Raw genomic sequence first — 13,445 nt, forward strand, 5'->3', positions numbered from 1 at the left:
TTGGGGTCGATAAATCGATTGCTGGATATCGAAAGCCTATTCGAGGACACTTCGTACGACTTTATCGCATTCACTATCAGCTATAAAAATTTTATTACTCATGAAAAAGTGAAAGAACGATGAGTCCTACTTTCTATGCGGTATAATGGATGGAATATTCTTAATTAGCGATGCTTAATTAGTAGTAATCGACCTTTCGTACACTGAATTAGCTGCATTTTTTCAGAAAAGTTGAACTTTCAGGCACAAAAAAGCTCGATCGATTAAAATAAACGAGATTGACGTGATCAGCGATGCCGAATTAGTCATAAGCGACTATTCGTACACTTTATTTGACGTTCATTTGACCAAAAAGCTCAATTTTGAATTTGAAGACAACAAATTTTGAAAAAATGATGCAGCGCTTCAGTCGGTAGAAAATGGAACTTCTTTTGTTATCGTCAAAAATACGTTGTAAATACACCTTTCTATCGTTGCTTTATTAGGAAAAGGTCGTAACTACAATTTTTATAAAAAATGAGATAGTGGTATCATTGGAAAGAGAATTTTGTCCTCTACATGATGCAACACTTGAAATTGAACGTGTCACTTCAAGAGGGGCATAAGTTCACTTATGTCCTTTTTGGTGCGACAACGGATTCGTGTTCCCTGAAGCCTTGGCAACACAATGAGACCCCGCCCACTTTCCAAAATGATTTTCTCGTAGAGTAATGACGTTTTAAAACCACGAAGTCCCTAAAAATCACGATGTTCGACCATTTTGACATCACCACATCGGCACCGTAGATATTTTTTTTAATTTTTGAGAAAAAATTTTGTCATTTTTTGGCGTGTGATTTTTTCGTCACAGGGCGGGTATCGAAAAAAATAACCATGACGAAAATTGTAGAGGATGAAACAACAAACATTTTCGTATAAAAATTTTCAAATTTACCTTCTATACACAGAAGTTCTAACGTCATTAATGCGAACATGTCAAAAATACAGAAAGTCACTTCAAAAAGGACATATAACTTTGAGTTTTAAAATTGCTCTGGAGAAAAGAGAAATTTATTTTGTGTGATGAGCGAGGTGTTTTCTTGTAGCGAAGACATGAAATTTTTAGAATACAAAACGTTTCCGGCTGAATTCCCAACGTAAATACGAAAAAAATTGCACTTGAAACTTCAAACGCGATTTCCCAAAACCGCCATTTTTCTCTTATGTCCTTTTTGAAGTGACACGTTCAATTGAATTTCGATGTTTTTTGTTCTCGTAATAGCCGAAAACAAATGGTTTTAAATACACGTTTTCAAAACCGTTACAATGAAAAGGTTCTAAATGATATTGTTTCTCAGATTGAACCTATTTCTTTTGATTTTTGTTATTTGTTGGTAAGAAAAGTCATTATAAACACATAATTTCACGTAATTTCACTGTGTAATTGCAGAAAATTAACCTCATCACCTTAAGGATATCTTTCCTGTGTATTTCTTATGGGCTTTTGATGAAAAAAGCTTGACTTAAGGTGAAAGTTCCTTTGTCGAATTTTACTTTTTTCAGTTCAGAGTTCCTCAAATAAAAAAATGAAAAATCAGTGCTACCAGGATGTTTATTTTGAAAATTAGCAGGAAAATGATTGCAATAACCAAATGTTCTCTTACCTCATCTAAAACTATCAAGTGTACTTGATAGAATGCTCTTTAAAAATTAAAATTCGTTTTCTGAGAAATCAACTTTCATGTAGTTACGACCTTTTCCTAATAAAGCAACGCTATATACCAAAATCATGATCTCTAAAGAACTTCTCGTTTTCACCGCCTGCAGCGCTGCATCATAAATTCTGAACTTTTGAATCAATTTTTCGAGCTTTAGAGAGCTTTTTAGACTGTACGAACTGTACGAATAGGGGGGTTTTGACAGGCGGGGAGTCCATTTCCGGTGTTGGTGCAGCCAAAAAGCTCAAAGTTCCCTGTGAAACGAAGCTTTTTTTCATAAAAGTTGAACTTTCAGGTAGAAAGAAGCTCGATCGATTGAAATAAATAAGATTGACGTGATCAGCGATGTTTAATTAACGATAACCGACTATTCGTACACCCTATTTGGCTTTTATTCAGCTGAAAAGCTCAACTTTGAAGACAACAAATTTTGAAAAAAATGATGCAGCGCTTCAGGCGGCAGAAAACGGAAATTCTTTTGTTGTCCTCAAAAATGCGATGAAAATACACCTTTCTATATCCCAAAATTGAGATTTCTAAAGAACTTCTAGTTTTCACCGCCTGCAGCGCTGCATCATAAATTTAGAACTTTTGAATCAATTTTGCGAGCTTTAGAGAGCTTTTTACACTGTACGAAGTGTACGAATAGGGGGGTTTTGACAGGCGGGGAATCCATTTCCGGTGTTGGTGAAGCCAAAAAGCTCAAAGTTCCCTGTGAAACGAAGCTTTTTTTCATAAAAGTTGAACTTTCAGGTAGAAAGAAGCTCGATCGATTAAAATAAACCAGATTGACGTGATCAGCGATGCTTAATTAGTTATAATCGACTATTCGTACACCCTATTATTTGGCTTTCATTCGACTGAAAAGCTCAATTATGAAGACAACAAATTTTGAAAAAAATAATGCAGCGCTTCAGGCGGTAGAAAATGGAACTTCTTTTGTTGTCGTCAAAAATACGATGAAAATACACCTTTCTATATCCCAAAATCATGATTTCAAAAGAACTTCTCCTTTTCACCGCCTGCAGCGCTGCATCATAAATTTTGAACTTTCGAATCAGTTTTGTGAGCTTTCGAAGCTTTTTAGACTGTACGAACAGTACAAATAGGGGGGTTTTCGCACTCGGAGAATCCGATTCCGGTGTTGGTTCTGCCAAAAAGCTCAAAGTTCCCTCTCAAATGAAGCTTTTTTTCAAAAAAGTTGAACTTTCAGGTAGAAAAAAGCTCGATCGATTAAAATAAATAAGATTGACGTGATCAGCGATGCCTAATTAGTGGTAATCGACTATTTGTACACTCTATTTGACTTTTATTTCGTCAAAAAGCTCAATTTTGGAAAAGTGCATATTTTCCATTTTTCATCATTTTTGAGTATATTTTAATGCTAAATGAGACCAATTTCATTAGGAGAATATGGAGTATTAGGAGGTTCGATACTCCTAATACTTGAACTTTGGAATCCATTTTGCGAGCTTTAAAGAGCTTTTTAGACTGTACGAACTGTACGAATAGGGGGGTTTTTGGGTACGGTGAATCCGATTCCGGCGTTGGTTCTGTAAAAAAGCTCATAATTCCTTGAAAAACCAAGCTTTTTTTCAAAAAAGTTGAACTTTCAGCTAGAAAAAAGCTTGATCGATAAAATTAATCGAGCTTGACGTGATCAGCGATGCTGAATTAGTGATAATCGAATATTCGTACAGGCTATTTGGCTTTAATTTTGCTAAAAAGCTCAATTTTGGAAAATTACAAATTTGCTAATTTTTGTCATTTTTGAGTATATTTGATGCTAAATGAGACCAATTTCATTAGGGGAATATGGAGTATTAGGAGGTTCGATGCTCCTAATACTTGAACTTTTGAATCCATTTTGCGAGCTTTAGAGAGATTTTTAGACTGTACCAACAGTACGAATAGGGGAGTTTTTGGGTACGGCGAATTCGTTCCTGGTGTTGGTTCTGCCAAAAAGCTCAAAGTTTCCTCTGAAATCAAACTTTTTTTCATAAAAGCTGAACTTTCAGATAGAAAAAAGCTCGATCGATTAAAATAAACGAAATTGACGTGATCAGCGATGCTGAATTAGTTATAATCGACTATTCGTACACCCTATTTGGCTTTTATTATTCGGCTGAAAAGCTCAATTATGAAGACAACAAATTTTGAAAAAAATAATGCAGCGCTTCAGGCGGCAGAAAATTGAACTTCTTTTGTATCGTCAAAAATACGATGAAAATACACCTTTCTATATCCCAAAATCATGATTTGTAAAGAACTTCTCGTTTTCACCGCCTGCAGCGCTGTATCATAAATTTTGAACTTTCGAATCAGTTTTGTGAGCTTTAGAGAGCTTTTTAGACCGTACGAACCATACGAATAGGGGGTTTTGACAAGCGCAGAATCCGTTTCCGGTGTTAGTTTGGCCAAAAAGCTCAAAGTTCCCTCTCAAATGAAGCTTTTTTTCATAAAAGTTGAACTTTCAGGTAGAAAGAAGCTCGATCGATTAAAATAAACCAGATTGACGTGATCAGCGGTGTTGTATTAGTGATATTCGACTATTCGCAGACAGGCTATTTGACTTTCATTCGGCTAAAAAGCTCAATTTTTGAAAAAGTACAAATTTGCCAATTTTTAAATGATACCAATTTCACTAGGAGAATATAGAGTATTAGAAGGTTCGATGCTCCTAATACTTGTACTTTTGAATCAATTTTGCGAGCTTTAGAGAGCTTTTTAGACTGTACCAACAGTTCGAATAGGGGGGTTTTCGCACTCGGAGAATCCGATTCTGGTGTTGGTTCTGCCAAAAAGCTCAAAGTTCCCGCTCAAATGAAGCTTTTCTTCAAAAAAGTTGAACTTTCAGGTAGAAAAAAGCTCTATCGACAGAATCTAACGAGCTTGACGTTATCAGCGATGCTGAATTAGTGATAATCGACTATTCGTACACGCTATTTGGCTTTCATTCGGCTGAAAAGCTCAATTTTGAAGACAACAAATTTTTAAAAAACTGATGCATCGCTTCAGGCGGTGGAACATGGAACTTCTTTTGTATCGTCAAAAATTCGTTCTAACTACACCATTCCATATCCCAAAAATCATGATTTCTAAAGAACTTCTCGTTTTTACCGCCTGCAGCGCTGCATCATAAATTTTGAACTTTTGAATCAATTTTGCGAGCTTTAGAGAGCTTTTTAGACTGTACGAACCGAACGAGTAGGGGGGTTTTTGGGTACGGCGAATCCGTTTCCAGTACTAGTTTGGCCAAAAAGCTCAAAGTTCCGTGTGAAATGAAGCTTTTTCCCAAAAAAGTCGAACTTTCATGTAGAAAAAAGCTCGATCGTTTAAAATTAACGAGATCGAAGTGATCAGCGATGCTTAATAAACGATAATCGACTATTCGTACACGCTAAGTATTACTTTTTCATTAATGCAAAAAGCTCGATATTTGGAATATCACTGTGGCGCTATCTGTAATGTAAAAAGAGATTTTTTTGTTTTATTAGCCCTAGGGAGCTTTTGCAGCCGTGCGAACTGTCGTAAGGGAGGTTTTTGGGCTTAGAGAATCCATTTTCGATATTTGTTTACCCTCAAAGTTCAATGTTGCTTTGATACTGATATTTTTATTGAAAAGCTGAGCTTTTATAATTTGTTAATGAGCTCTAGAGAGTTTTCGTAGATCTACGAGCCATCGTTGGTGGGGTTTCCGGACACGGAGAATCCATTTCCAGCGTTAGTTTCACTCCAAAGTTCAATGTTTCTTGAATAATCAAGTTTTTTATCTAAAAACCCACTTTCATGTAGTCGTCTCAGTTGTATTTGATCAAATCAAAATAAAGGGCAACGATGTTGAACTCAAATTTGAGGTACAAATTGAGTTTAATTACCTATTTCTTCGAGGTCTAGGTAAAAAAAACTCAAATTTGAATCTCAAGCTCAAATAGGATGAGTTCATCTCTCATAATCGATGAAAGTTAATGCCATAATTTTAGGTAGGTACAATTTGAGTTTTATTACTTACTTGAGTGAGCTGAACTTAAACGTGAGTATCGAGCTCAAATATGAGTTACTTACCGCTTCCAGACCGCTGAGCTCCAATTCGAGGTCCACATTGTGTTTTATTACTTACTTGAGATGACTGAACTTGAATTTAGACTTCAAGCTCAAATTAATTTATCTTAAATTGAGTGCGCTGAGCTGGAATTCAAGGTTCAAAAACAAATTGTATTACTTACTCGAGGTAGCACAAATTTAAGCGTCGAGTTCAAAATTGAGTTCATGACTGATTTCAGGATGCTGAGGCTCGAATTTGAGATCAATATTGGTTATTTTGAGAACACTAAACTCAAACTGAAGATCCAAAATTATTCTAATATCAGACGAAAAATTTATTCAAATATCAATTTTAAGGACCCTAACTCAAATTTAAAGTCAGAAGAAAAATTTATTGCGAATTTAAGGTCACTGAACTCGAATTCAAAGTTCACAATGAGTTTCATATCTAATTTGAGGCCCCTGAGCTTAAATTTTTGATCAAAATTAATTTTAAGAAGGTGGTTTCAAATGTGAAGTCTGAAATGTGTTTTATCCATAATTTGAGGTTGCTGAACTCAAACATGAGATTTAAAACGAGTTTAATAGCGAAATATTATGGGATCCAAATTTCAGATCAAAGGTGCGAAGGGAGTTTCAGAACTCAGTCGACTCAGCAGATTTAATGTTCTTCTTTTATTTCTGCGCAATTTATTGGAAACTTTGAAAAAATGAACACTATTATCTTCTGTAGGTAAGTTTGGTATATTTAACACAGGTAATAATCTTATAAATAAATACATCGCACTTATAATTAATTAAAATTATAAAAAAGACTAGAATATTTCTATTGAACAAGTTCGTTTAAAAAATTTTGAAATACTCGTATTACCTATCAATAAAATTGCAAACTTTTTTTTTTTGGAAAATGTTCCAGAATTTTGAAATTGTATTTCACCATTTCGTTTACAATTTTTTCATCCCTCAAAAGTCAAAACAGTTTCTCAACAATTGCATAAAATATTTCCCTAATTTCATCTCAAACCCACATTCCTTCACACAAACGCTAACCCTCATCACAACAACAACAACTTCAAGAACACACTAAATTATTCGTACAAAACTCCTGAAAAAAAAACACACACACGCCAAAGCTCCTAAGTATACCAATCTTCACAACAAAACACATACACACACTCACGAAAAAAGCCAACCCTCGTTTATAGATTTTCTTCACAGGTCACCGGCCAAGCACTCGATAAAGTACAAAAAAAAGATGGCGTCCGAGTCGGACGATGAGAGATGCTGCTGTAAGTATAAGTACCTACGTTAAATGCTTTTTTAAGTATCGATCGGGCACGAAAAAACTCAGCTTTTAAACGGCTACATTCTTCGGCGGGTCTTTTCAGTAGTTTAAAATGGCGGGAATTATGGCGGCGGAAAAGGGTGGGGAGCGCGTTAACAGTATAAAATCAACCCTCTTTCTCTTATACGAGTACGACCAAGTTTCAAGCTTTTTTATATGTACTATGTGTTGTATGTACGTACAACGTTTCGTTATAGATACTTGAACATTCTCGTATATATATAAAGCTCGACTGATGCTACGTACAAAATATACATATACTGCAACAAACTCCATAGTAGGTACAAATACACAAGATTTCAATTTTAACTTGAATTTTCGTCGCTTCTGTCATCTGTGTAATTCAAAAATCTCGTTAATGGAATTCCCAGTTGCATTAGCAAACAGACTTCGAAGTTATCGGTGAAAAAATCTAATAAAATACGTCGAGTTGACGAGTACTTACTCCTGTTTTTTTTTAAAGTTTTTTTCTATCTGTGTTACAAATTGCATTATAAATTCGTATTCACATACGTAGGTAAATGTTTTTTGAGAATTATTATTCTTTGCAAATTTACTAATCCTACTGTCGTTGATGTTTTTATGCAAAATAATAAAAGGAAATTTCTCCCAAAACTTCTTAAAATAATTCATAATTTTATATTCAACTCTCTACACACATAAGAAAAAATATTTTCCAAGAGGAAAGAGGGGGGTGATTTAAAAATCTGAAAATACTCAAGTGACGTAGGCATTTTCAGATCTAAGACTTTGGCTAAGTCTTATTTTCAGCATGTAATTTCATATTATCAACTTGATCAAAAAATGCAATTTTGAAAATATTGTTTTGAGATTGTGCTACATAAGTTTTTTTTTTTTTCAAAAGGTCTGTTGCACATTTAAAGTATTTTAAAAACTAGAAGAGCTGCACCGATTTAAAATGAGTAAATATGTAATATAAAAAATAATGGAATATTTTCCTATTTTTCCTTTCACATATTATTTTAGACCCTTCAATGTTGAAAATATCTCAAATGTCCGAATAGGAAATTCAATTTTTTACAAAAGAGGTCCTGCAGGAACTTGAAAAGCAAAAAAAATTGTGAAAAGTCGCACCTTTTGGAAAATTTTTGAATCCTGGATGTTTTTGTGCCCGAGATAACTCAATGCCAGGAATTCCAAATAGAACAAGATAGTTTGACGAAATATCAGAAAGTCATTTATAAATTGACAACAATTTTAGCATTCATCAATTTTTTTTCCAAATTATTGAAAGTTATTTGTTTCAATTTTCATGAGATTTTGAGCACCAGTGGGGGAGGGGAGGAGGCTTTTAATGATTCGAATCAAAAAAATAAGTCGATATTCGCATTCAGCACTCCCAAAAACCTCGTAAGCCATATGTTACACGATTTTTTTCAATTTTCACGAAATTTGGCGCGCCAAAGGGGGGGAGGGGGAAGGGCGCTGGAGGGGTCAAATCGAAAAAATAAGTTGATATTCGTATTTGGCGATTTCAAATACCTAGAAAACCACATGTTATGTCACACGATTTTTTCAATTTTTATAAAATTTTGGGCATCAATTGAGGGAGAAAGAGGGGCTGGAGGGATTGAATCAAAAAAATAAGTCGATGATCGTTTTCAGCACTCTCGAAAACATATAACACGATATGTCACAAGATATTTGACATTTTTTAAACATTTTGATCAAAATTTTGGAGCTTTGCCCCCCCCCCCTCCCCTTACTTCCCAATGGTTTTGAAAATTCCATCACGAAAAGTTCATAGTTGCAAACGTCATAAAAATGTACGATTACAGATTTCTTTCAGAAATTTTTGAATTACAGCTCTAAAATTTGGCGAGTTATTCAAAAATTGAGCTTTCAAAAATCAACTCAAACTTGAACTTTTGAAATTTTTGGTGAATTTTTGAAACCACTTTCAATAGTTATTTAAAAAAATTTCATATTGATCACCTTGACTTTTTTTTGAGCTTGAAAATTGTGATGAGATTTTTAATCAAAACGTTTACGAGTATGATTTTCGACCTTGCTCTCTTCCAAGAGAAATTTTTTTTTTCATTTCTCGAGATTTTGAGATTTTCTGTTTCAAGATTTTTTCAACCTCAAAATCTTCTGATCTCAAAATTTTATTGATACAGACATCGAGATTTTTTTCTCTCAGCAATTTTTTTGGAGACTTCAAAATTTCTAGATTTTTTATTTTGAAATTTTTTAATCTTGAGATCTTTTTGATCTCGAAATTTTTTGAATGTATCAAAGATTTTCATCTGAGTTCAAGACTGATTTAATGATTTCCTTTCGATTTTGAGGAGGTGTTTCTGATCACGAGATTTCAAGCTTTTTTCAATCATAAAATCTTTTGACCCGAAGAATTATTTTGTTGATCCAAGTTTGTTTTCAAGTTTCAGATATCAAGATTTTTCATTTCATTTTTTTCTCTAAAATTAATTTAATAAATTTTCAACTCGGGGCTTTTCAATTTCTTAAGATTCATATTGTTTGAGCTATAAAATTTCAAGATTATTTATACTAATTTTTTACATCAGAATCATCATTTCTAACATTGACATTTTCATTTCTGGAGATTTCAAAATTTTTTAATAATATTGTTCGATATCAAATTCCTTTGTTTTCAAGATTTCCATCTCTCGAGATTTCAAGATTTTTTGACTCAAAATTTTGTGGATCGTTCACCTCCGTTTTTTTATAGCTCAGGAATTTAGATTTGAAGGTTTCTTATATATTTTTTTTTCATTTCTGGAAATTTCAAGATTTTTGACCTTAAGGTTTATTCAATCTGAAAGTCATCCAATCTCAAGATAGACATTAAAATTTTAGTGTCGCAATTTGAACCTACGAATAGTACCATACCTTGTTTGCAGGTTCGTAACTTGCGAACTTGAAATTACACTGTATGCTGTGTTCGCATTATCGTACTTTGGACTTGTAAAAATTTCTACTTACCAATTTGCGAACCTGCGAACGCTTCATGCACTGGTTCCAAGGTTTGCAAATTACGAACCTACAAGCCTGTATATGAAGCGTTCGCAGGTACGCAAATTGACCAGTAAAAATTTTTAATTCGTAACTTGGTGCCAATTTGCGAACCTGCGAACGCTTCATATACAGGTTCGTAGTGTTGCAACTTGCGAATCTACGAATACTACCACACCTTGTTCGCAGGTTCGTAACTTGCGAACTTGAAATTACACTGTTGCTGTGTTTGCATTATCGAACTTTGGACTGGGCCATTCCACCTCAATTCAATCAAAAAAATGCGATTTTGAAAGTCATGTCTTTCGATTTCGCTCGAATTTTTTTTACAATATCTACCCACCCACTAGATAAGAAACCCGCAATCAGTTTGGTTCCAGCCCCCTCAGGGGGATGAGTGGGGGGGCTTCCATTATGTTCACATTGTCTCGAGGTACTCAACATCAGCAGCGCATTCCTCCAAAACTATGATACTTTGATCAAAACTGATTTCACAGTTCAAAGGGGTATTGAATTTTGAACTTTTTAAGCATTTTGAAATGTTCAAAATTTGAAAGTTGAACTTTTAAATGGCGAGTTCAAATTTCAAAATGGCGTTGTAAGTGGGAGCTATACCATTTAAAATTCTGAAAAGATTTCCATAGATGTACCATTTGATGCTTTTTTGAAATATTTATGTTTCGAGATGGGATCTTTTAATGGAGAGGGAGCACTCCCACCCCCAATTTGGGGCAAAACTTTCAAAAAAAATCTGGGGCATGTGATATATCGAATTGTATGTTTTTGGTAACGCTGAACACGAATATGACGTTAGATTTTTGATGCGACCCCACCCACGGCCCCGCCCCCAGAACCTCCACAAATGGGGTAAAAGTTCAAAATAGGGGTTTTTTTGTGCGACACATCAAGTAGCATGTTTTTGGTGATGCTGAACACGAATATGACGCCAGATTTTTGATTGAACCCCATCTACGGCCTCCAAAGAAAATTGGGGGAGGTTTCTGGGAGCCATGGGTGAAATCAATTTGAAACACTATGGCTATATTCGTGTTCAGCGGTATCGAAAACGTACTATTTCATGTGTCACATGATTGAAACCATTTTTTTAAAAGTTACCCCCTTTTGGAAGGTGCTGGGGGCCGTGGATGGGTCCAATCAAAAATCTGACGTCATATTCGTGTTCAGCGTTACCAAAAACATGCTATTTGATGTGTCCCACGGAAAAACCCTATTTTGAACTTTTACCCGATTTGGGAAGGTGCTGGGGGCCGTGGATGGGGTCGAATCAAAAATCTAACGTCATATTCGTGCAGCGTTACCAAAAACATACAATTCGATATATCACATGCCCCAGATTTTTTTTCGAAAGTTTTGCCCCAAATTGGGGGTGGGTGTGCCCCCTCTCCATTAAGATATCTCATCTCGAAACTTAGATATTTCGAAAAAACAACCAAAGGTACATCTATGGAAATTTTTTCAGAATTTTAAATGGTATAGCTCTCACTTATAGTGCCATTTTGAAATTTGAACTCGCAATTTGAAAGTTCAACTTTCAAATTTTGAACATTTCAAAATGCTTAAAAAGTTCAAAATTTAATACCCTTTTGAACTGTGAAATCAGTTTTGATCAAAGTATCATAGTTTTGGAGGAATGCGCTGCTAAAGTTGAGTACCTCGAGACAATGTGAAAATAATGGAAGCCCCCCCACTCGCCCCATGAGAGGGCTGGGACCAAACTGATTGCGGGTTTCTTATCTAGTGGGTGGGTAGGTATTGTAAAAAAAATTCGAGCGAAATCGAAAGCCATGACTCAAAAACGTTGGTCGAATTGGCATGGAATGAGCCCCCCCCCTCGTAAAAATTTTCACTCGCTAATTTGCGAACCTGCGAACAGTACTAACCCTTGTTCGCAGGTTCGTAACTTGCGAACTTGAAATTACACTGTTGCTGTGTTCGCATTATCGTAAGTTGGGCTTGTAAAAATTTTTACTTGCCAATTTCGAACCTGCGAACGCTTCATATACTGGTTCACAGGTTCGCAAATTACGAACTTACGAACCTGTATATGAAGGGTTCGCAGGTACGCAAATTGGCCAGTAAAAATTTTTACTTCGTAACCTGGTGCCAATTTGCGAACTTGCAAACGTTTCATATACAGGTTCGTAGTGTCGCAACTTGCGACCCTACGAATACTACCACACCTTGTTCGCAGGTTCGTAACTTGCGAACTTGAAATTACTCTGTTGCTATGTTCGCATTATTGTACTTTGGGCTTGTAAAAACTTTCATTCGCCAATTTGCGAACCTGCGAACGCTTCATGTACTAGTTCGTAATGTCGCAACTTGCAAACCTACGAATTGACAATTTTTGGCATTCAAGTGAGAATGTTCACAATTTTGGGCCAAAAAAAGACAATTATTTTTAGAAAAAAGCAAGACGTCAATAATTTTAGAAAAAGGACGTTTTTGGGTAAATTTTTTGGCAAAAAAGCGAGACTTGCGAAAAAATGTTGAAAAAAAAATCAAAAACAAGAACTCTTGGCAAATTTGCTAAAGATGAAAATTTTTTGCCAAAAAAGGCCAATAATCTGATAATTTTGGGAAATCATCGGCAAAGAACTATTTTTTTACATTTTTGTCAAAAAAGCGAGTTCAACGGCACCCTCGAAAACCTAACAAACGACACGTCACATGCCATTTAAATTACTTCAAATTTTCAACTGTGTGTGGGGCACTGATGTGAAGGAGAGCCAGAGGGGGTTAAGTCGAAAAAATATGCGAATATTCGAATTCGGTGCCCTCAAATAAGCAACAAACTTTCAAAAGTTTTTAGAATTTTGATCAAAATTGTGTAACCCTGCAGTCCCCCCACCACCAAATTTTGCTAAAATTCCATCATTTCGCCTGCCCTTTTTCGATTTACTCCAAAATAGAATATTGTATAAAAAGATCGCCAACGGCAAAAAACGATACAAAATTTCAACATTTTTTATCTCAAAATTTTTGAAATTAAAAATTTATATGTCTCAAGATTTTGAAATTTTGAGATTTTTATGCCTCAAAGTTTCAATATAGTTTGCTTTAGTGCTTTTGAGCTGAAGAATTTTGATCTGATGATAATTTTTGATTTTGAGATTTCTCAAGATTTCAGCAAAATTTCTCGATTTTAATTGATTTCCATTTCCTTGAATTTTGAGGTTTTCACATCTCTTATTAACCAATGGACATATTTTTCAAGCTCGAGATTCATGTTGTGAAGATTTTTTTTCTATGTATTTCAAGATCATTTGAGCAAGAGATATACATGTCTCAAAAAGTTCTGCAAATTCAAAGCAGATAATCACATCATGTTCACTGGTTTG

This window comes from Planococcus citri, chromosome 4 (genome assembly GCF_950023065.1).
Source record: "Planococcus citri chromosome 4, ihPlaCitr1.1, whole genome shotgun sequence".
In the NCBI taxonomy this organism is placed as follows: Eukaryota; Metazoa; Arthropoda; class Insecta; order Hemiptera; family Pseudococcidae; genus Planococcus; species Planococcus citri.